The 22,042-nt window shown below is 39.2% G+C and overlaps 3 long non-coding RNA genes across 3 annotated transcripts; 1 reads left to right on the top strand and 2 right to left on the bottom strand.

The window, feature by feature from the left end:
- Window positions 1-4,984: 4,984 nt before the first annotated feature.
- Window positions 4,985-10,287, bottom strand: LOC135299568 (uncharacterized). Its single transcript, XR_010361530.1, has 3 exons — window positions 9,895-10,287; window positions 9,704-9,800; window positions 4,985-8,934 (listed from the first exon to the last, which is right to left on the bottom strand). It is a non-coding gene; the product is annotated as an uncharacterized LOC135299568 (long non-coding RNA).
- Window positions 10,088-11,798, top strand: LOC135299567 (uncharacterized). The gene is made up of 2 exons (XR_010361529.1): window positions 10,088-10,432; window positions 10,887-11,798. It is a non-coding gene; the product is annotated as an uncharacterized LOC135299567 (long non-coding RNA).
- A 3,808-nt stretch (window positions 11,799-15,606) lies between these two features.
- On the bottom strand, window positions 15,607-21,591 carry LOC135300107 (uncharacterized). The gene is made up of 3 exons (XR_010361988.1): window positions 21,295-21,591; window positions 20,988-21,021; window positions 15,607-15,897 (listed from the first exon to the last, which is right to left on the bottom strand). It is a non-coding gene; the product is annotated as an uncharacterized LOC135300107 (long non-coding RNA).
- Window positions 21,592-22,042: the final 451 nt, after the last annotated feature.

Below are 22,042 nucleotides of genomic sequence, written 5' to 3'. Positions count from 1 at the left end.
AGCCATCCTGTGCCCTGTGCTCTGGGATGATCCAGCTTGAGCAGGGAGGAGAGGTTGGACCAGGTGACCCCCTCTGGTCCTTTCCAACCTGACCCATCCCGTGATTCTGTGAAAATTGGGTCACTGGTGGCTGTGACCCAAAGCTCACACCTGTGTCATGGGCTTGTGTTATTTAATAGCACAGGCATTTCCTTTGTCTGACTTGTTGCCCAACAAGAGAGTACACCAAGCAGTAAGGTATCCATTAAGATACAGACTTAGTCTTTCTGGCAGAAAAGGCTTCATTCCAGAAGCCATGAATTTTCTCTTGCAGAAAAACTTTATCTGAGACTTAGAAGATGCATGTGGAATTCTGGAAATTAAACCAGATTTATTATTTAATTAAACTGCTGCACCATCTAAGTAGGGCATGTATATAATTGTCTAAATAGAGATAATTTCAAAAAAAACACAAGATATTTTCCTACAAAAAGAATGATAATGTTGGAGTGGCTCCTATTGAAAAGCTTGAAGCTACCAAGTATATTAGACCACTAACACAAATACAGGTAAATTCTAATGGAAAAAAACAACTTTTAAGAAGCCATGGTGTAAGTAGAAAGAGTAAATAATGAAAATACTAACAATTAGCCTATTTTCTTGGCTTCTAATCTAACAAAAATTTTACTTGCTACAGCATGGTAATGACAAAAATTGAATACCAGTTTGGACAGCTAGAGTCTAAGCAGTCCTTCAAGTGTTTCCTGTGCACATTTGGCCCTCTGACCCCAGGTATCTTACTGAAGAAAAAATTATTCCCCACACGATGCACAATCATTGGCTAAGCTAAACCAGACAAACAGGAAAAACACCTCTGAAGTCCATCACAGCAGCACAGATTCAGGGGCTCAGAGGCAGCATCTCAGTTTGGCCCTGAGCTAATTAGCTGAGCTAATTGAACTGTCATCATTTGAATTGTCATAATTTTAGTTACAGTTAATATAAAGGTCTTGATTATTAATCCTGTGTCAGTAGCATAGAAATTTTATATATATCAACTACATATATGGGTCAGGTTCAGGATTTTTTCACTTTTCCTTTATTATTATACTACAACTTGAGACTTGTCACTGCATCAAACTGCTGTCCAATACCACCTATATGGGCTTGTGCATTGTTGTTGCTGCTTCTATACTAAAATAGATTTATTTTTTTTGATCACAGAAATTTAGGTCAGTGTTCAAAATCAAGGAACCTTCCTACCTGGGTATCCTTTGCAAAGAATGGTAACAGCAGTCATTACACCTCTTGGCATAAGCCATCCCAGAGCAGGTGTGACATGCCCCACGTGCAAAGAGCTGAGCTGTCAGACACACAAAGTGCTGAGAGACTCCTCTGCCAAAACTTTTATCTCATACTGCCTTTAGCTCAGGGTGCACATTCCAGGCGCAGGTGATCCCACAGAATGCTGAGATGCTGTGGTATCTTTGTCAACTGCTAAATGAATTAAAAACTTCATCAGAGAACTACTTTCATCATGGAGTGAAGCATTTGCTATCATTTTCATTAGAGACCTCATCAAATGTCTGTTCCCCTAGAATACACCTGTAGTATCAGGGCACCCCTAACAAAGGAAAATGATTGGTATTTGACTCTATTGATTCAGAATGCTGAACAATTGCTTTATCCAAACTATACTATATTGCAATAATACTATATTATAACTATACTAAAGAGATACTAAAGAATACTAAAGAAAAACCTGTGACTGTCTCCAGACATTCAGGCACAGCTTTTTCCCAACTGGTTAAGGAAATAAAACAATCTCAGCAGAATCTAATTGACAAATCATTTCAGGTAAACAATCTTCCTAACATATTCCACTTGAGCAAAAACAACAGGAGTAGAGAACAGATATAAGAATTGTTTTCTCCTCTTCTCTCTGTGCTTCTCCTGGAAAAAAACCCAAGAGAGAAAATTATGTCTTTCTCTGTTTAGAGGATGTGAATGTCGCATACACCTTTCATTGAACCAAGGCTGAAGTGTGGTTTTACCAGAAAATTCCAACCAGTGTGGTGTTTCAACCCCACACATCTTGCCAGCTCCTGTCTCTGGTGAACAGCCTGTCCCTGCAATGCAAGTGAAGGGGCTGGGGAGGCCATGCCAGATCCACATCTCAACACCCCCTGAGTCTTCCCCCGTTCAGGAGAGCCCTTGCACAATGCACTGGAGTGCTCTGCTGTGGACCACACCTCCCAGAAATGTGGCCTGTACTGCATGAGGGCATGCCTTGAGAGCCAGACTCCTCCCAAGCTTCCTTAGCCTTGCTGCATGTGTGCCAGGACTTGCAGGGCTGCCAGCTTCTGTCATTCAGCAGGTGCAGAATCATGTCTGATGTGCCTCCTGTTCTAAGCCTGGTCCCAGAAAAAGAGGGAGGGGTGTCAGCAGGTGGATGCACATCCTGCAGTCCCTTTCTGAGTTAAATCTCTCTTTGTAGAACAAATGGACAGACTAATGCCAGACACCTGGGACTCAGTAAAGCCTTTCTAATATCTTCAGGATATCTAGAACCATGTGATTTTTTTCCAGGATGCACAAACTATGTGAATACAAAATTCAAAATAATTAAAATTCAGGAGGGGTGGATATTCCTTCTGCCTTATAAGACATAAAGAAGTAGCCCCTTCATTCTACTAAAATACCCTAAAAGATCCTCAAATATATTTTTCAGAATTGGCTTCTGTTTCAAAGTGGTGTGGTAGGGGAGAAAGACCATTCAGCTACTTATCCATTTTGGTTACGTTTGTAATTTTCTTATTAATGTAAACCTTACAATCTTTCTTCTTCAGGATGCCAGAGTCAGTAAAAGCCAAACACAAAATAAGTTACTCATTTATCTCTTCAAAAGGGGGTTTTAATGTTTATTATTTTAGCCCTTGGAATAATCTTAACCACTTTGAGAGAGAGAAGAGGGTAGTAGACTGTTCTTTTTGTTTAGACATACCAGACTTGCCTTGGATCAGCTTCCCAAGGCCAAGTTCTAGTTAAAGTTTTGCTTGACTAAAGTAAGGCTTTAGGTCCAGATGTATTCCCTCCATAAAGGCAGTTATGCTGGATTGTCTCCCTAGACTGGTTATAACCAGAAGCAGCTCCCCAGTATTCCTCACAAGGCCACCTTTCCTCATCACTGAATATTTTCATAGTCCCTTTTCTGATCTACTCAAAGCTCTGACATGCTTGCAGAGCAGCAAGACCCACTGAGTTCACTAAATACTACTACTTTCTACTTCACAAGTGGATCTTGGTAGTATTTGAACACTCATCCTCAACTGCTTACTTTGATTCCTGAAGTCAAGGGCAGCACAGACAATTACAGCAGGAGTTTTAAAGAACATTCTTCACCTTTTGATCTGTTATTTTTGTCTACACAGGGACACTTTTTCAGTGTTTTTTCTTAAGTAATTAGTGCTGAGGCACCCATAACATTTAAGAAGTTTGACCTGATGTTGCAAAGCTTTTGGACAGCAGGAGCAGAGCTGGCGTCTCCTGAGCAGCATTGCACCCTGTGCAGTTACAAAGGGATATGGGACATAGTCTATATATTTCCACACATTTCAGGACTACTTAAGGTACGAGCAAATAGTCTCTTTCTCAGTTCCTTATGCAAAGTACGAGAAATGTGAATTCCTAGAGCCAGTTTCCATCAAGGAGCATAGCACCTTTTTAGCCTCATCTAGTAATTACTGTTCAGGCTTCAATATTTCCAAGAAAAACAAGGAAAAAAGCCTCTGTGTAATCCAGGACACCATCTCATCTCAGACACCAGCAATGTCTCTACTCCAAGAGAAGTGTTATTTTTCTTCTTTTGTCTGACACTTCCAAAACTATGTTGTACAAGCTGGGTCAAAGAAGGCCCCCCTGGAAGCCAGGCTTGCATTCTTGAGAGCCACATTAGAGTGAGGTAAATAAGTTGTGAATAAAAGGGCTTTAATAGAAGAGGACAATACTTAGAGCAGTTTTAAAATACCTAAATACTTGAATCACTATTATAGAAATATAAAGAAAAAGCAAATGCATATATTTCTGTCACTTGATAAATAATATCAATACTATAGCCACTGAAAAGAGAAAGGACTCCAAAATTAATGTTAAAAGAGGATTAAGACACACTTTCAATGGCACTGCAGAAGTAATAGGCCATTAAAGGAGTTTCAAACTTTAACTAGTTTTAAGGATTATTTGAAATATTTAAGGACAGTTGTTTGTTCTAATTGCTCCTACATTTCTTAGTAGCATTTGGACTAGCAAAGAGTATACTTTCAAAAGATTTAATTCAATTTACTTGAATTCCTGCAATGTCCTTTTGCACTGTAAAATTATAAATGAGTATTCCTGTTCCATTAAGATGAAGAAAGACCATTCCCTGGAATAATCAGGCAGGTGCTGTGAAAGCAAATCACATCCCGCTCTTTCTCATAATTTCCAATTTAATTTCAGAGTTGTTGGAAAGCAAAGTTAAAGCAAATGAAGAAAATCCTTGGATACTAGCAAGCCATGATAGATAATTGAAATTGATTGGATTTTAATTTCTAATTCTCTTGAATTGTTTGCTGAACACCTATTTTATTTAAACTTAAGACACTTATCCTTCCTTTATTTCTTCTAGCAAATCAGTGTAGACAGTTGCTCTTCATATTCTGAACAGCATCAGACATGTAGTAAATATGCAGAGCAAGTATTTTGGAGGATCATACAGGTCAATATATTTTGACTTTTGCAATATGATGCTGAATCATAGCAACAGGCATTAGATTAATAAGATGTAGTGAGCATGCCTCAAGCATTTTGGGTTGATTTTGGATGTGTCCATTCAGGTAAGTAATGAAAACCAGACAGTATTTCTTAACTTATACACAGATGCCACAGCTGGACACTTGTTTTGCCTATTAAATCCTTAAATCAGGTAGACAACAGGACCTAATGATCAAAGCCAACACAGAAGCACACACTGTAGCTTAAACATTTATTATCTTTGTCACTGGAGCTGTTCAGACTGTTTTTCAAACAAAACCATAAAATAATTGCCCACACATCATTTATATTTGGAGTGATTACCATACTGGTTAGACAGACAGGACATCAATATAAAGCCTAATGGAACAAGACAAATTGCATGTCAGACCTGCTGACCTTTTCAGAATTACCTTTGTAATCTAATGTTCCTACTGGCATTGTCATCTTCATAAATACTAAGACATACCAAAACTAATGAAAGACAAATCCTGCAAACCAAGGAAATGTGCTTTCTGATCTGATGGAATTCAGTTTTGAGACAAAACAGCACAGCATGCAAACAAATATATGAAAAGCAGAATTACTAACAATTTCATGGTCTTAAAGTCAAATAAAGATCTCCTTAACACCCACATCTTTATATTCACATCTCCATTTCTGATTAACAAGCTCAAACTATTTAAGAAATCACAACAGCACAACAATGGAAACCTGTCAAGAAATCTGTGCTTAACTTCATTCCTGTAAAAATTCCAAAAAGTCTTTGGAACTGTATAAATTATTATGGAAAATAGCACTCAGAGGACTACATCTCTCTCCACCCCATCCACCTTCCAGCCAAATGAATACTTAGAGATGCATTTTTAAATAAAGTTATACTCTAATTGCAAAACTAAAACAACAAATTAGTTATTTTTTAGCAAGATACCAAGTACACCATCCTGGCATATACATAACCCCTCTAATTTGAGACCCGTTGTTTAACTTTCTTCCCAGATGAAAATGAAAGGGATTGGACTTCATCAGCTGTGGTTTAAGGGACATTCTTAAACTGAAGTGCAGAGAAAAATAGGAATGCAATACTACTTTCATCTGTTTTGTGGAAGGCTATAAATTCCCCTGCACATACATCCTTTTCTTTCAAAGCCTCTTGTGCTTTACTGCAATAAGTTATCAAGCAGGAAAAAGTTTAACCAGTTATGTAGAGAAGTCTCCCCTTACACAAGAGGTATCTTCTTCTCACTTTTTATTCAGACATCAAGAAAATTTATAGACACTTTCATACTGTTGTATTTTTCATACTTTCCAGTTCTCTTTCACAATTTCTTCTCTCTTTTCCATTTCCCCATAGGTACACATACTGCAGCCTGTGCCAGAACACCTCAGTTTTTCATTCCAGTAAAGTTAAGAACTCAAGAGAGATACAGAAGTTCACATTATGTTTATTTCTATTGTGCTAAGCCCAGAAGTCCCATTTCCATTTTTATTCAGTGATTCCATTGGCTTCTTGAGGGCTTCTATAGCAGCTCAGATTTTCTCAAAAGAATTTTGAGGTAAAAGGTGCAAGAACAACTAATCTATTCAAGCCACTTGAGTTTCCAAAGATGTTTAGGAATTGGTCATCTCAGGGTGAGAGTTTGAACAACCTATTGAATTAAACACATTCTCTTCTGCTTATAAGAGTCCTTGAAAAAGAGCATTTTCCCCTTTAGGCACACAAATATGTATTTTACATTAAAGATTATTTTACTCCTTACCTATAGCAGTTGGCTACCTATATCCTGAAGTTTTTACATTTAATGGAAAAAAAAAACCAACAAAAACAAAAAAATCTGATAATTGGGTGACCCAAGTACTGTTTACACTTGTGTTCTATTCAATTCACTAAAGCATACAATTATTAGACACTTAAAATGTAAAAGTTAACACTGTTCTATTTCTTGGAATGATGCATTTAAAGCAACTTGTCTCAGTCTATCCAGAGCTTCTTTAATAAAAGAAACCTTTTCAGCTGTGGTTTTCTCTTTTGGCCTCATATTATTCCTCTGTTAACTAAAGCCAAATGGCAACTTAGCAATGAAATCCGTCACTGATTAATCTAAATATGAATAATTCTTAGTATTGCTTTGGCATTGCCTGATGGCATTTGATGCTGCTTCTATCTCTACATGAATTGTTGTACTGAGCATCCTGGGAGCACCTCTATGTAAAGGCAATCCACTGGCTGCTACCTCCCCTTCTCCCTCCTGAGTGCAGCCCTGCATGGAACAGGAGCAGCACTTTTAAGATTATGACCTGATTTGGGGAAGAAATAGGAGGCAGGACTCATTGTTCTGCATTATTTTCAAGAGAAACAGACACAGCTACTCCCACCAGTGCTTATGACATCCTAGCTGGTCATTCAGTGTTTTGAAAGAGAAATCTCAAGAGAGAGCAACACTGTTTGGATAGTAGAGACTGTACTTGGACTGGTTGACCTACTATTTAAACATTAAGTACTTTACTTAGTCAGATCAAGAGTTCATTGTTCTAAATATGCTTCCTTTCACCTGAAGCCACTATTGAATGCCCAAAGAAGAGGCATTTCCTCAGCAATTCCTCTTTCCTTCTACTTTCATCTCAGCAACTTCCCAGCTTAGATATTTCTATGCATTTATTCCACCTTTATGGATTTCTTTGCTATTAACTGGACCAATTTCCTTTCATGCCCTGAGAAAACTCCTGGCCTCTACTCCATCCTGTGGGAATCAGGTCTTGCAATGAGTCAGATAAACAGAGATGAACATCCACAGTTTGCAATGCATTCATTGGTTTCAGACATCCCCACCATCCACATTAGAGACTGGCTTTTTGTTTCTGGTTTTTATCTTCCTCAGAGACACCAGGGATGAGCTGAAAGGAGTCCACAGCATTCCTGTGGACTCTTACGAGTGCACCTGGTCAAAAATGCCACCAAGAATGCTCATGTGCATCAATTCAGTCCTGACAGTGGTTTAAAGCAAAGTTATTCCAGTTTGCAAATTATGAATGGAAAGCCACAGGGAAAAAAGGACAAACAAGAAAGCAAACAAACCAAAAATGCTGCATGCTGTACAGAAAAAGAAGAGTCTCAAGAAGGAAGTACATACCCCTACTGCATTATTAATGCCATGGGGATAGGGGGAAGACCATCATGCACAAAATCCTCTGGGATTCACAACAAGTGCATTATTTGGATGGTCACATTACAATTAGATGAGAATGAGCCAACTTACTACTAGTTGAAAGGCAAGTGTGATTATCATTTCTACAGGCATAAACTCAAATACATACATGCAGTCATCTCCTTATCTCCCTGCCCATCGCTCCAGGTGTACTACACAAGGTTCTGGCCCACAGTGTTTACCCCAAGAACTTTTCTGGGTTCTCAGAAATGCATGTTGAAGAAGGAAAATGTAGTTACAAAACAATATTAAAGTAAGGAAGAATCCTGAAGTCCTTTGATGGTGATTCAGCCACAAGAAGCAGTGATATGATGAAAAGATTACAGAAAAAACTCAAACCACCAATCAACTGAAAAACCCAAAACAAAAGACCCCACTCCTTTGTAAAAACATTTGTTTAAAGATTAATAAATGTAAGGAAGTCATTATCCTACAAGAACAAAGTCTGCCTTTTTCTTTATTTTTCTAAGAAATTTCCTTTATCTCCCCAACTATAATAAAACATGAAAGAAAAGGGAAAAAAAAGCCACAAAATGAACCATTCTGGAGTACACAACAGGCCCTCTTATGAAGTAGCACACATTCTTACTCAGTGCTAACTATTGTAAAGAGCAACAGAGAATAGTTGCTCATTAGAAGTGAACTGATACCAAATATCCAAGTTCTCATTACCTACTCATCGTTTCCTCATGCATTTTCACATTTTAATTGACACATGATACCTAAACATCTCTACAAGCCCTTATGAAGATGAGTGGGATAGCAGGAGTTGCATCAGATGGATTTCTTAGAGTCGCTGCACTGTGCTGTTGGGGCACTTCTCTTCTCCCAGTTGACTTCTGTAGCATGGCTTCCACCTTCTGGTGGTGGCTGGCCCTCCTCGTGATCATTCCCCAGTCTTCCACACACTGGGATGGGTCCCACAAAGCAAGAAGGCAGCATGAGGAGCTGGGCAGACCTGCCATATGATTGCATTTTCCATTTAGGTGTAGTTGTTTGTTTTTTAGATCATCCCTTCACTTTACTTATGTTTTTCCTTTCCCCTTGACTGAAGTGGTCTCAGGTGTTTTATTCCCTTGCTGCCAGAACTCAGCTCCTCAGCTTCTGCCTGTGTACTTTAATTGCCTTGGAGGACCAGCATGCACCTGACCACAAGAGTGAAAGGTTCTGTGTCCCTGAAAAGCTGCAATTATTACTGCAAAGAGCTTTCTTTTTTTCCTTCGATAGATTTTTGTTCAAAAACTCTTCCCTCCCATCTCCTTTCAACTTCGTGCTATTCCACATGCCCTTCAATTCTGTTTTAGTTAGTACCCATCAATCTGCTCTCTTATGATAAACAAGTCAAAACTAGTGTATTGTCTTCTTAACAGCAAGTTACAACACAACCACTTTAAAGTCACAGGGCAACAATAATAACAAAGACTCATCTTTACATTAAAATGTGGAAGAGGAGTGCTTGTGTGGTTATTTCTTTGCTGTCAGAAAATCCAATTTACAAAAGACCAAGACCTGAAAGTACAGGACTCAGAAGTCATTCTCTTATTCTATTACCTCAGACAACTCCTATTACTTTTTCCTCTGGTTTTTTTTTTCCCCTCACATTAAGTTTCTGGGAAGGGCCAATGCCCAGGTATTAAAAACCCCAAAAGTCCTCCCATATTTATTCCTGGCATCAGACTGAAGCTGAGGGCTTCAGGCACACAGAGCAGCTAAACCAATATACTCACCAGGAAGGGCTTCTCTTCAGGAAAGGAAGCCAGGCAATATCACATACCCACACACAAATGCACTAAAGCCATTTTACTATTGATCTCACCTACAAGTCTTTTCAGAGAAGTAATTGGACTGTTATCAAGTATGTCCATGCATTAAATGGATTTTATGTCTCTTTTTCCTATTATTCATAATAATATTTGACCTGGAATCTATCTGCAGGTCCAAGGTGGAGATTGGAACTATTCACACAGCTAGGGGGTTAAAGAAGGAAAAGGGGATTAAAGGAGCAAGGAAATGGGATCAGAGAAGCATGGTTTCAGAACAGCTGCAGAACACCTCTAAATACATTGATTGACACAAATTTTCCTCCCACACACTCCCTCATCTCTATAAAAGGTAAGGGGTCACAAAACTCAGTCCAACCCATTAGGAAGAAGAAAAGAATTAAAGCTCTTGGAGCTTTACTCTTCTATCAGAGATTCATCAACCAAATCAGGGAATAAAACCAGCAAATTAGTAAAACCTCTCATATTGATCACAGTACCTTTCCTTGCTTCCTGAACCCTGAAATGGTTCAGGCAGGCAAGACTAGACAGCAAAGAAACGAGGCTGTCTTGTGGGCAGAAGACCTGAGCTCATTTCTTCCCACCAGAGCACTGTTTGTGCTTGGGCAAGTCAATCTATACTTTGATTCCTCGACTGAAGGACAGCAATTATCCCACATCACTAAACCCAAGAAGGTGAGTGAATTAGACCCTGAGCTCCCCATATGTTAGCAGGAAGCATTTAAAATCTTTTACAGAGTAATTTCACACACATACATTGTCTTATTGCTCCAGTCAGTCAGCAAGTCTTTGCTCCCTCTTCCTCTCCATGGGCTGGAGGTAACTGCTCAGAGCTGGCTGTGCTGGTCCATATTGCTGAAACTGGGCAATATCCGAGAGCAGCTGCCCAACTGGAACAGTTCCATCCTCAGCTAACTGCAACAGGAGTCCAATTATACTTTCTCAGGGTTGATTTTGCCATTCACAGATACCACCTGCTGTGTTTCTTTATTACCCCTGATAGATGGATTCTTGGAAAATAACTAATGTGTTCCAAGTAGGAGCCTATGCAACAGATCAAGCTCTTTTCACCAAGAATAGTTTGCACTGTTCTTTGTAATTTATGCAGTTAGTCATTTGCCTTTTCTAGTCTTCCCTTAGAGAAAATTCACTGGATATAGGACTACATTGTCTCCTGTGAGAGCACATCTTATAACAAATGCAAGTCCAGTCATGGGGCTCTGCACTAAAGACTTCTGAACCTGGTCTCAGAATGATACTTGGAACTGAGAGGAGAAACTGCACACAGGAGCCATGTTCCATGAGCAGACAAGAAACAAGATTATACAAAATCCAAGCTGTACAGAGTTCCCAGCTGCAGTTCCAGTTTGAGTAAGTCTTCAAACCATGACAACACAGCCTTTTTCACGTCCACCTGCTGCCTTGTATTCATACAACAGCAGCCTAGCCTGCTGCACACAAATGGTCTCAGAAAGCCTTACATCTCTCTGGCCCAGGCTTATATGTCTCTGGTTCTCAGCATCTTTGTTGCTTCATTGAAGCTGGGAAGAACTGAGAGCTAAGGACTGTTATATCCCTCTGGTTATAAACACATCAGACATTAAAAACTCTTTGATCCATTTAATAAATCATGGCCACAATGTTGTAATAGAGTCTAGAAGTGGGACTGTTGCCAAAAACTGTGTTGTGAACTATTGTGAAACAAGTTAGTCACTGAAAACAGTTTTCCAGAGATCCCAGACTGAATGGTGAAGCCCTACAACCCCTTTGTTTAATTATCCAAAGGTAGATGGATCAGCTAAGGAGCCTCCACTTTTAGGTTCAATACTCAGTGGAAGTGCTGAGCACCAAGGACCACCCAGTGGCAATACCATCAGCAATACTCACAAGAAAAACAAGGTGATGATGTTGTTTTACAAAAGCTTCAGTAAAGTGAAAAACATCTAGGCAGGAAGCAGCAAATAAACCTGGGAAAAATACAAAGCACCTCATGCTCCTTGAATTACTCAAGTGATTTGGGGCTGCATTTCAGCCCAAAGTATCAGCTTACATCAGCTGCTGCTAATTTATATCTCTGCCTATTCCAAGCTCTCTGCTTACAATGAAATAACAACAGAGTCTGACTGTATTTATTTTATATTAGCCAGTATTCTTAGTTCTGGGTTCTTTCAGGTACCATTTATCCTTCCACAAGGCTTTGAGTTAAAAGAAAGTAACATAATGGTAGTATATAATATTAATGATAATGGGATATTGAAATAGGTTGTTACGCTCATCAGCACCATCATCTCAATGCAACTGTGCTGAAACACACAGCCAACCTCTGAAATTACTTATGTGTCTTCCTTAAGCAAGGAATCTATTATTTTTCACATGGCCTCTGGTAGAAGTCTTACCTTGAAGCAAAAAATGCGTGCACAGTTGGTAGGAGGCTCAAAGGAAAAAGCATCATTCAGAACCAAGACATCCACAGAGCTTCTTGCAGGTCCTAGAAGAGCTACTGACAGTCCTGCCTGTGCCAGGTATACAGCTCTCAGGCAATGCACCTTTTTGAGCAGGACTCAGAGAGAAGGATATCAGAATATTCAGAATAATTCCTATAAGGAGTCAGAAGGGCTGGATTAGGACTGATGCGGAAGAGGAGCAACTTGCAAGGAGTTAAAGAGAAAACACTAGAGTTTCTCCCAAGATTCAAGTAGTCCACTAAGCTTTTTTGAATCTGCAGCAACCTGTGCTTCAACAGCAACATTTCTATTCACAGAAACAATGCAGAGTCATCACTGGATAGGCTGAGACCAGTGTGGTGTCAAACATTACCTGCAAGCTATTTATTTGCTTTTATACATTCCTCCTGTATTGTACACTGGCAATGCAAACCACAACTTCTCTCCTTCCCCGTGATCCTGTGTGCAACTCCAGGGCAGCTGGAGCAGACACTGGATTTCAGTGGACAGCAGGTGGGGAAGGAACAGCATCACCCCATGTCAGAGCTCTGCCTGCTGCAGCAATGGTCCCATCTGCAGCAGCACTTCTTCATGGCAGGGTGCCTCACAGAGCACACAGAGACATCTGCAAGCTGGGGAGATAATCCCCCAAAACAGACTCCTTTTCACACGGTCAGATGGGACCACTCAGCTCTGTGTCCTATATTATTTCTAAAAAAAATCACAAGCAGAAAAGGCAATCAGGCAAATAACCACACAGAAGATGGTGTTCACCCTCTTGAACTCAAGTCTTTGGCAAAAGCTGAGGAACTTCAATGGTGTTGCTCCCATGACCCACCACTACACACTTCCACCCCTTCTCCAGGTTCTTGAGTCAAATCATGTCTTGATCTTTTTTGTGATGGGGAGGAAAAAAAAATAGGTCTTCCTTTAAATAAAGAGTTTTTCACCCAAACAGTCGTGGTAGTTGTGGGTGTTCTTTGTTTAGGATGGTCTTATTTTGGCTGGTTCTGGGGGGCATGAATGGTATTGGGGATTTAGGGGTGGGGTATTTTTCTTTGTTATTTTTGTTGTTTCAGGGGGGTTGGTTTGATTTTTTTTATAGTTTGCTGTTGCCTCACAAAGAAGATCTCACAACAGAAATCTCTGACATCTTGGCAGTGGATCTTGGTAGCAATGGAGTCTATCAGTCACCCTATTAGAGCTGAATAGTTCAGATGGCTTTCAGCACATATTGCTGGGATTTACTCTTTAAAAGGCAGGCTTTTTATAGATGGAATTAAGGTGTTTTTTGGGGTTTTTTGTTGTTGTTGTTTTGGGGTTTTTTTGTTTTTGGTTTGTTTTTTTTACCCAGGGCTTGTGACACAGTTCCAGGCAGCATTGAAGTTCCATATTGCAGTGGCTTTCAGCAGCACCAAGTCAGTCATGTCAGACATGACTCCATGTTCTTTAGTCTACCCAGAAGAAACCCCGTTATTTACTGCTTTTGCAGAGATTCTGAGAACCACAGTGTATTCCCAGAGGGCACAGTCCTCACACAGAGAAAAAAAAAAAAGAAAAAAAATAAATTGAAGAAGGGGAGAAAAAGCCTGTCTATTTGTTTTAACTGTGTTTGGATCAATCTTCAATACACCAGGCCTGCAGAGAAGAACTTTCAGAAACAAATTTTTTAAATGTTATACTGTATAAAATAACTTGAATACCACAGGCCAGATCTCTGGAAGGTGCCAATATCTTCACTTGTCTATTCCTGACATCTCCAGAATAACAATACTGAAAACAATTTTCATTAGAGATCTTTATCTGTAAGAAAAATCTGCCAGCAGTACAAAAGCCACATCTTGCTTAGCCACTTTTTTTGGCATAGTGAAGAAATAATGTCTCCAGACCTTTAACCTCACAAAGCTGAACTTGATTCATATGGTAGTCTATAGCTTTGAAGCCAATAGCTTTACTCGTGAATAATTCCAGATACATGCTCAAGTGCTTATATGTTCAAGGTCTAAATGAAGACAAAGTACTTTGGCACTGAACATAAGGTCTCAACTAAACTACAGTAGAGTGTAACTAATCATTTGTTTTACATTTGCTGCCACAGAGAAAGGAGAATTGGAGAATTTAAGTTTATTCTGTTACTGTGATTTAACTTCTTGTTCTACATCCTTGAAAATCTAAGTAATGGAAAGGAGCAACCTGCAACTATAACAGACTACATTACTGAAAGTCATGCAAATCCACACAGATTTAAAGGGAAGTAAGAGGGGTGCTCCAAAATACTCATCTTGGTTTTTATCAGAAATTGTGTGACCAGCAGGGCCAAGGCAGTGGTGAGGTCACGTCTCCAGTGTCCATTTTTGGGCCCCACACAACAACAAAGACACTGAGGTGCTGGAGCAAGTCCAGAGAAGGGCAGTGGACCTGGGGAAGGGCCTGGAACACAAGTCTGATGAGGAGCAGCTGAGGGAGCTGGGGGTGTTTAGCCTGGAGAAAAGGAGGCTCAGGAGGGACCTCATTGCACTTTACCTGAAAGGAGGCTGTAGCCAGCCTCTTCTCCAAGGTAACAAGCAGGAGGATGTGAGGAAACAGTTTCAAGTTGCACCAGGAGGTTTGGGTGGGATATTAGGAAAAATGTTTTCACTGAAAGTGTGGCCAAGTATTGGAACAGGCTCCCCACGAAAGTGGTGAAATCACTGCCCCTGGAAGCATTCCAAAACATGCAGATGTGGTGCTTAGGGAGGTGGCTTGGTGGTGGACCTGGCAGTGTTGGGTTAACAGTTCAATTCAATTATCTTAAAGGTCTCTTCCAGCATTAATGATTTGATGATTTTATTCTCCACATCATCATAAGAACTGGTGGATTCACACTGGAACTCCCCCCTTCTCCTAATTTAGGTGTGATTCTTCACTCTTTCACTGATATGGTCTCTACTTCGTCATGGTTTCCAAAAAAATAGGATGTGGATCTGCCCTTTTTTCCTAGCACTACCATAATCCAAGTAGGCCTTTACCCACATACAGAAGAGGGGAAAAGAAAAGCATTTATTCTGCCTTTATCACTAACACAGACTGATGCAGATTTAACAGACAATTCCTTAGATGGGGCAGAGGCATCAGGAATCATGTGGGAACTGCCTCAGCAGCCAGAACTCAAAGCACTAAGCCCTCTATCAAGTGAGATGTGAGTCATCACAGTCAAAAGAGATAATCAGGTTAGCAGATTTTATGCTGAATACATTTGATATAATTTTTAAGTTTCTCTTCTAAAACTTTGGTTCCCCAGAGAATGATCATTTAAGTGGTTAAGAGATATGATTAAAAACATGAAATAGTTGACATATGCTGAAACTCAAACTTTAATATTCAAGCAAAAAAAAGAAAGGTATTTCTTAAAGCATACTCAAAACTACTGTGTTAATATTTTTGGTCCATTATTTTTGCTTGCTTCTTTCAGTGGTGCTGTCTCCCCCCTGCTCCAAAATAATGGAATGCTACTAGGCATTAAAAGGTTAATAGAAGAAGCCAAGTACCAAGCACAGGTACCTTAATAATTTACCACTTTGTCTCCCACATCAGAAGCCAAAACATTCAACAATGAAACTATCCATTTTCAATGCAAAACACCTCAATTAGATGAAACACTCTTGAGGCTGAGTTTATTCATCTCAGAAACGCACCATAGAGGATCCAAGTTTGCTCCTAAAATAATGAAAGACAAAAATCAAATTACAATTTTTACACATACCCTGATAAAAGCCATGTCTGTTGTAAATTAAGGTACCAATACCTCATTAGAGAGACTTCCAGCTTCTTTATATGCCTGTAATCCACATAAATCAGGAACCTCGGGTCAAATTCCCTAATAAAATAATTGCTTTATACATTTTCCTTACCTTAATACAGCTAAAGTAAAACACATGCTTGTTCAGACAACTATTCATTTGTGCTTTTCCACTCGAGAGAACACTTTGTGCTTATTTTCCTTTATTTTAAGAGAATGGCTTTTGCTAGGTGCTGCTGCACTTTGTTGTTTCTGCTGATGTAACTAGGACTTTCCATCACCTCCTGGGACCTGACTCTCCCACTCTTCAGCTAAGAAGCTTTTCTTTCCAGAAAAGCTCTCACGTTTAGTTTTTAAATACTTCTACTTCATCAGCACTACAGCTAGAGGAATTGCTTTGTGTATTTGTTGTATGCAGGATTAATTAAATGCTCTGCCTTTCAACAGGTCTCTGATCTTTGCTTCTCCTTGGGTAAGGAGCCATACCTAGCAGCTGTTACCTCTGCTGGATTTGGGTGTTATTTAATTGCTACAAACCCCTATTTCAGAGAGCTTGGTGGCAAAACTGAGACCCTGTTGCTGTGCAGCCTCACCCAAACACATCCATGTACTCTGCCTCCCAAATGCTGGCTCCCTTCTTTCTCTGTGGGTTATTTAGCTCTTGGGGTATTGCCTCTTAAAGTTTCATTCAATTTGTTTTCTATTCCTATTGACTGCTTTATTGACTTGATTTCCAGGTGTATTTCTTATTGTTTCCATGTTATTTTGCCAGGAATAATTGTATGGGTTTCTGTCCATTTTGTCTACAATTTACATTGTTTCCTTGCATGTTAATTAGGCTAACAAAAGTGAAGAAGGACCACTTGATCCCTCTCCTTTAACAGTGCAGAAATAGGAACAGGAACAAAATCTGTTAAAAAATCTTTGCTTTGTTTTCTTTTCACTTGATTCAAGCAATATAGCAAAATTCTTAGAGAATGGTGAGTTTGGAATCCATTTTATAAACTTACTTTTAGAACAAAGTAAGAATAAAACCATCTTCTATGCCTGTCATGGATTGAAGAGAGAATAATAAACCAAGCTGTGCAATGCATTTCCTTGGGGATATCCTGTCAGAGTGTCTTCAGCATTTTCAACATCACTAGAGTTTGCAAAGGATTGTTAAAACTGCTGTTAAACAACTGGTAAACCAGAGGAACACTCTATGGTGTGTTAGTGGCATCAGCAGGGACAAAAATTGAGCAATGTGCCTGATTTGGGGTTTATGCAGGACAATAAGAAGGAAATAAGAAATCCTTCTATGTAAGTGATGTGAGCCTTTCTGAGATGCCTTTCAGGAGGTTATAACTGAAGAGATAAATACAAGGCATTAAAATACCAAATGATGGAAGAAAAAAATCACCTGCAGCAGATAGAAGTACTTTGATTTGTTGGTTTTGTGCCTCTTAGCCGTTGTTCAAATACATTGGGATCTACCATCTTCAATGTTCTGAGCTTTGATTCTGTGTTATTATCATAAAAGCAATCTAATATAAAGATAGAAGCTTAAGCAATAGGAATAAGTAAGCACATACCTTCAAAGATAGGCGTTTCATTACATTAAGTTGACTAAATAAATCTAAAACCTGCTCCTCCACTGTCTATCTTAGAGATAGTTTTGGTGAGAGAAAAGGTGGATTATAAATAATTGAGCAGAGAACTTTCCTTGTATAAATTATTCTTGTTTTAAAACATACAGTGTATTCTCTACTGTTATTTTTGTACTTATATCTATTTTTACTTCTATCCCTTTGAACATCAAATGAGTCTCTTAAGCCTTTCTATGCTATGCATTTTCTTCTGTTCTGATGGACAAATTAAAACTTTTTACATGAGCAGGTAACAATTTTTCTGAGCTGTGGTGAAATCAAACTTCACTTTTGTAAGGCAGCAGGGGAAAAAGAGGAGTAGATAAATATCAAATTATTAATACACTATTGTCTCAAAAAATACAATTCAATAAAGAGATAAACTTACCTCATTGGAAGGGTTTTTTAGTTTGTTTTTCTTAAACAATTTATAATATCTCAGGTAAGACAAAAACAGAAAAGCAGTTTTCCAAGTATATTGGTTATGTTCCTGAAACCTCCATTTACAGAAGTTTAATACCTCTTAAATATAAACTTATTTCCCCATGAAAAAATAATTCTTATTCTATAAAAGTCTTTAAAACTTTTTTAAAATAAAACTAAGTTTATACCTTCCACAATGTGTCATTTCTATCTCCCACTCCCTAGAAAATGGGTTTGGATGTTTTGATTAAACATGCTGTCTAATTTCCACAGATTTTGACTGAGTGCTAAAGGATTCAAAAGTTTTGGTTTCCTCCAATTTTCATTTGAGTAGGGAAGCAGTTGGATAGAAGAAAAGGAAAAAAACCTTTTATAATTTCTGGTGGGTGAGAGACTGCATCAGGAACGCCTTCCCTCGTGCACATCAAAGAAGCAGTATTTGGGATTTTTCAGCTACAGGGAAATCTTCAATTTTGCACTACATTAGATACTTGGAATCCAACCCCAGCAACTCCACTTAAAAACGAGTTTTAGTTGGTATAGATTTAGTTATTTATTATTTAAAATATTTCTTTATTATTCATTATTTAGTTATTTATTTAATTATTCATTATGTTTATTATTATATATTTCGTTATTATTCTTTAGTTATTATATAGTTTTTTATAGACCTGTTGTGTAAAACGTTTCCCCCTGCCCCACAGAGGACCTCAGGGACAGACAGCCTCGGGTTCAGCCAGTCAGTGGCAGAGAAATTGCAATTTAACACCTCTGAGGTTGGGCTGGAGATGGGATTTTGGAGATGTGTGGAGCCTGCGAGGTCTGGGCAGGGAGGGGTTTCTCATTAGAGTCCAAAAACGCTGCCAAAAGATTAATATTTCTCAAAACTGAGCACAAATTCAAAAAACTCCTCCCATCCTTTGTTCCAGGTTCATGAATCTATGCTTAAAGCAAAGCAGACACTTTATTAAGCTGAAATTTCATTAAGCAGAAACTTAGGATGTTGGGAAGTGCTCTGTTGACTTGGAGCTTTTATATTTCATCAGCTGATGTAACAGAACACTGAAGAACTTGCTGAGTTAACAGTGGACGTTTTGTAAATCACGTATTTCTCTCCTAGATTTTTGAATCTAAGAAATATAATCGTTGCTACACTTTGTTTAAGCGAATATCTCAAATCTATGGCACTTCTGCGTTTTGCAAGGAATTTGCTGCCCTCTGTTGATCAGTTGTATGAAATGTGACACATGAAACAACTAATTCAGTCTTCAAAAAGTTTGCTAGGGACACGAATAGGTGTTTGGATATTTATTTCTTAAGCTCTAAACTTTTATAATTCAACCCTTAAATTTATGTAAGGGTTTGTGGTGTTTTTTTTCATTTCAGGAATACCAGCTAAAGATGATATAGCTACTGCGTTATTGTGAAAAAACTGGTGATGTGCATAATTTTTATTTGTTACCTTCTCTTTGTAGAAAACAATAAAATGGATGAATACATTTGGAATTGCGTTCAATTTCATTCATTACGTGTGTAATATTTCACTTAATTAAAGTTGCTGTTCATACAGGGGCTTGTGCAATTTGGATGATAAATTGTATTGTCTTGAACTCACGCTGCAGTTTAGTGATATTGAAAAGCCTGAGTGAATGTCCTCACTATTGCACTCTGCTTTTCATAAGCTGGCAAGCAAAACAAAAAAAAAATTTAAAAAAGCACAGAGCTTTTAGATAAAGAATTGAGTACACTTCCTCTGGGAACCAGAAAACCTCCTGCTGAAGTCTCAGAAAGAAGAAACCTACAGCAACTTTGTGGCTGTCAAGGCAGAGACTTGCTTTCCTCATCCTTTCTCTGAGTGTCACCAATCTGTCTTGAAAGATAAACAGGACTAGTTGTTTACAATATTGAATTGCAAACTACTGTTTGGCAAAAATATCTTCTAGTTAAAGCCTCTGTCAAAGCAAGAATATATCCTGGCATGGTAAAGAGCCCAACAATTAGCAAGGACTGCGTTTAACAGATGGATTTTACATTTGTGTAGCTCCTGCTGGGAAACACAGAGGCATTGCTGAGACTGCAGCCTGTGCGAGTTACTGAAAAAGAGTAGTGGTGAAAGAACTGTCTCTTTGTTTTATGTAACAAGTCCTGAAATCCAGGAAGAGCTTCCTTAAACACCCACCCACAGCTGTTCATGTCTTAAGCCAAAGGTTTTGCAGCCATTTCACAGCTAACCTGCTGAAACCTCTGATCCTTATGGGACTGTGCCTTTTGTCTGGTGCTGCATCTCTGGCAAAGGAGATGTGTCTGTGGGCTACAGCAGCAGGTTCTGCACTCTCGTGAAGATTGCCAAGATTTCCTTAGGCACAAGTCAGTTCTCAAGTAGAATCTGAGCAGGTCTGAGTGATGAAAGCTGACACTACTTTCAGTGTCAAGGTGAAAAAATACTTTTTTAGGAAATTACTCTGTGCTTATTTTTGTTCCTCCCTTAAAAGAGGGTTTAAGGGGTGATGGTTTGACAGCAACAGTGTGGGATTAGACATTCAGTCTTTAGGTGCTTATCTGCACCTTATCTTCTTGGAAGTATGTTTCTGATGCAAAGGTTGGAAATCCTTGTAAATATTATTGAAGATTTCAACATTCAACAGCCCCTTCTCAAATACACTCTAGAAAGGTTTGTCAGACCATGCTTGAGTAGAAAATAGATAGCAGCAAAGTTTGTACTTTTGCTACAGCAGGGTTGTATATTCTGCTTTCTCCTTAAGGAAGAAGCAGATGATCATTTATAGAGCAATTTATGTAAACCTAAAAATACTGAGTTCCTTGGCCTACTGTTCAATTTACTCCCTGGACACTATGCATAATCCTTAAACAATCTCTAGGACTCTAGAAATTTTGAAGTCAATAGAGCTGATCCTTAATTAAGTGGAAATGCTCTTGTCTGGGCAGATCAAACTTACCTTTTTAATTGCTCAGAAGAAATTAACTTGATTCCTGTAAAAGAAAAAATCATGTCACAACTTAATTGCTTTCTTCACTGAAAGTCTTTAAGTAGGTGTCAGTGAAATCTTTCCCACTCACAAGCCTGTAATTCTGCAGAGAGAAAAAGACTAGAAATTGCTGGGGTTTAGCGTATTTCAAACTGATTTAAAAACACAATTAAAAAAAAAAAAAGAAATCTAAAACCAGTGTTAAACCAAATGCTCTGTCTGCTTATTTAGGCCATATGCGTTTTCAGTAAGAAAACTCTGAAACTGTGATTTGTACCTGGGTCCAGCATTGATGAGTGTTGTTTAAAGAAACAATCATCCAGAGGACTTCCACCAGATGCACAATTCAAACCATCTCTGTGCACAGCTCCCTCAGCTCCTCATTCCCTGCACTGCCCGAGCACCTCTGTGCAGTCCCACCAAAGGACATTCCGGGGGTTCTGGGTGACACTGGGCTGGAATTGAAGGCTCTTTGCTTAGAGACTCTGCTCTGTGTCACTCTCTTAGAAGCAGGCCCATGTGTGGGCGCCACTGGCCCTGTGCTGCTCTGGACATTGCAGAGGGTGGTACTGGAGGGCCACTATCAGACACCGCTGAGAGTTATTTTGCTCTGCTGTTACTCTGTTCACAGAACCCTGAAGGGGCTGGGTTGGAAGGAATGGTAGACACCATTTAGTTCAACCTCCCCTGCCATGGACAGGGACACCTTCCACTAGACCAGGCTGCTCCAAGGCCCTCCAACCTCTCCTTGACACTTCCAGGGATGGGGCATCCACAGCTGCTCTGGGCAACCTGTGCCAGGGCCTCATTGCCCTCATGATAAACAATATCTTCTTAATATTTAAACCTCCCCCCTTTCAATTTACAGCCATTCCCCATATCCTGCCACTCCATGCTCTTGTTACAAGTCTCTCCCCAGCTCTCTGTAGGCGCTTCAGATACTGAAAGGCTGCTGTAAGGTCTCCCCAGTCTTTTCTTCTCTAGGCTGAGCAACCTCAACTCTCATACCCTGTCTTCATAAGAGA

The sequence above is a fragment of the Passer domesticus genome, chromosome 4, assembly GCF_036417665.1.
Source record: "Passer domesticus isolate bPasDom1 chromosome 4, bPasDom1.hap1, whole genome shotgun sequence".
Classification (NCBI taxonomy): domain Eukaryota; kingdom Metazoa; phylum Chordata; class Aves; order Passeriformes; family Passeridae; genus Passer; species Passer domesticus.
This window is presented reverse-complemented; position numbering and strand designations above follow the sequence as displayed.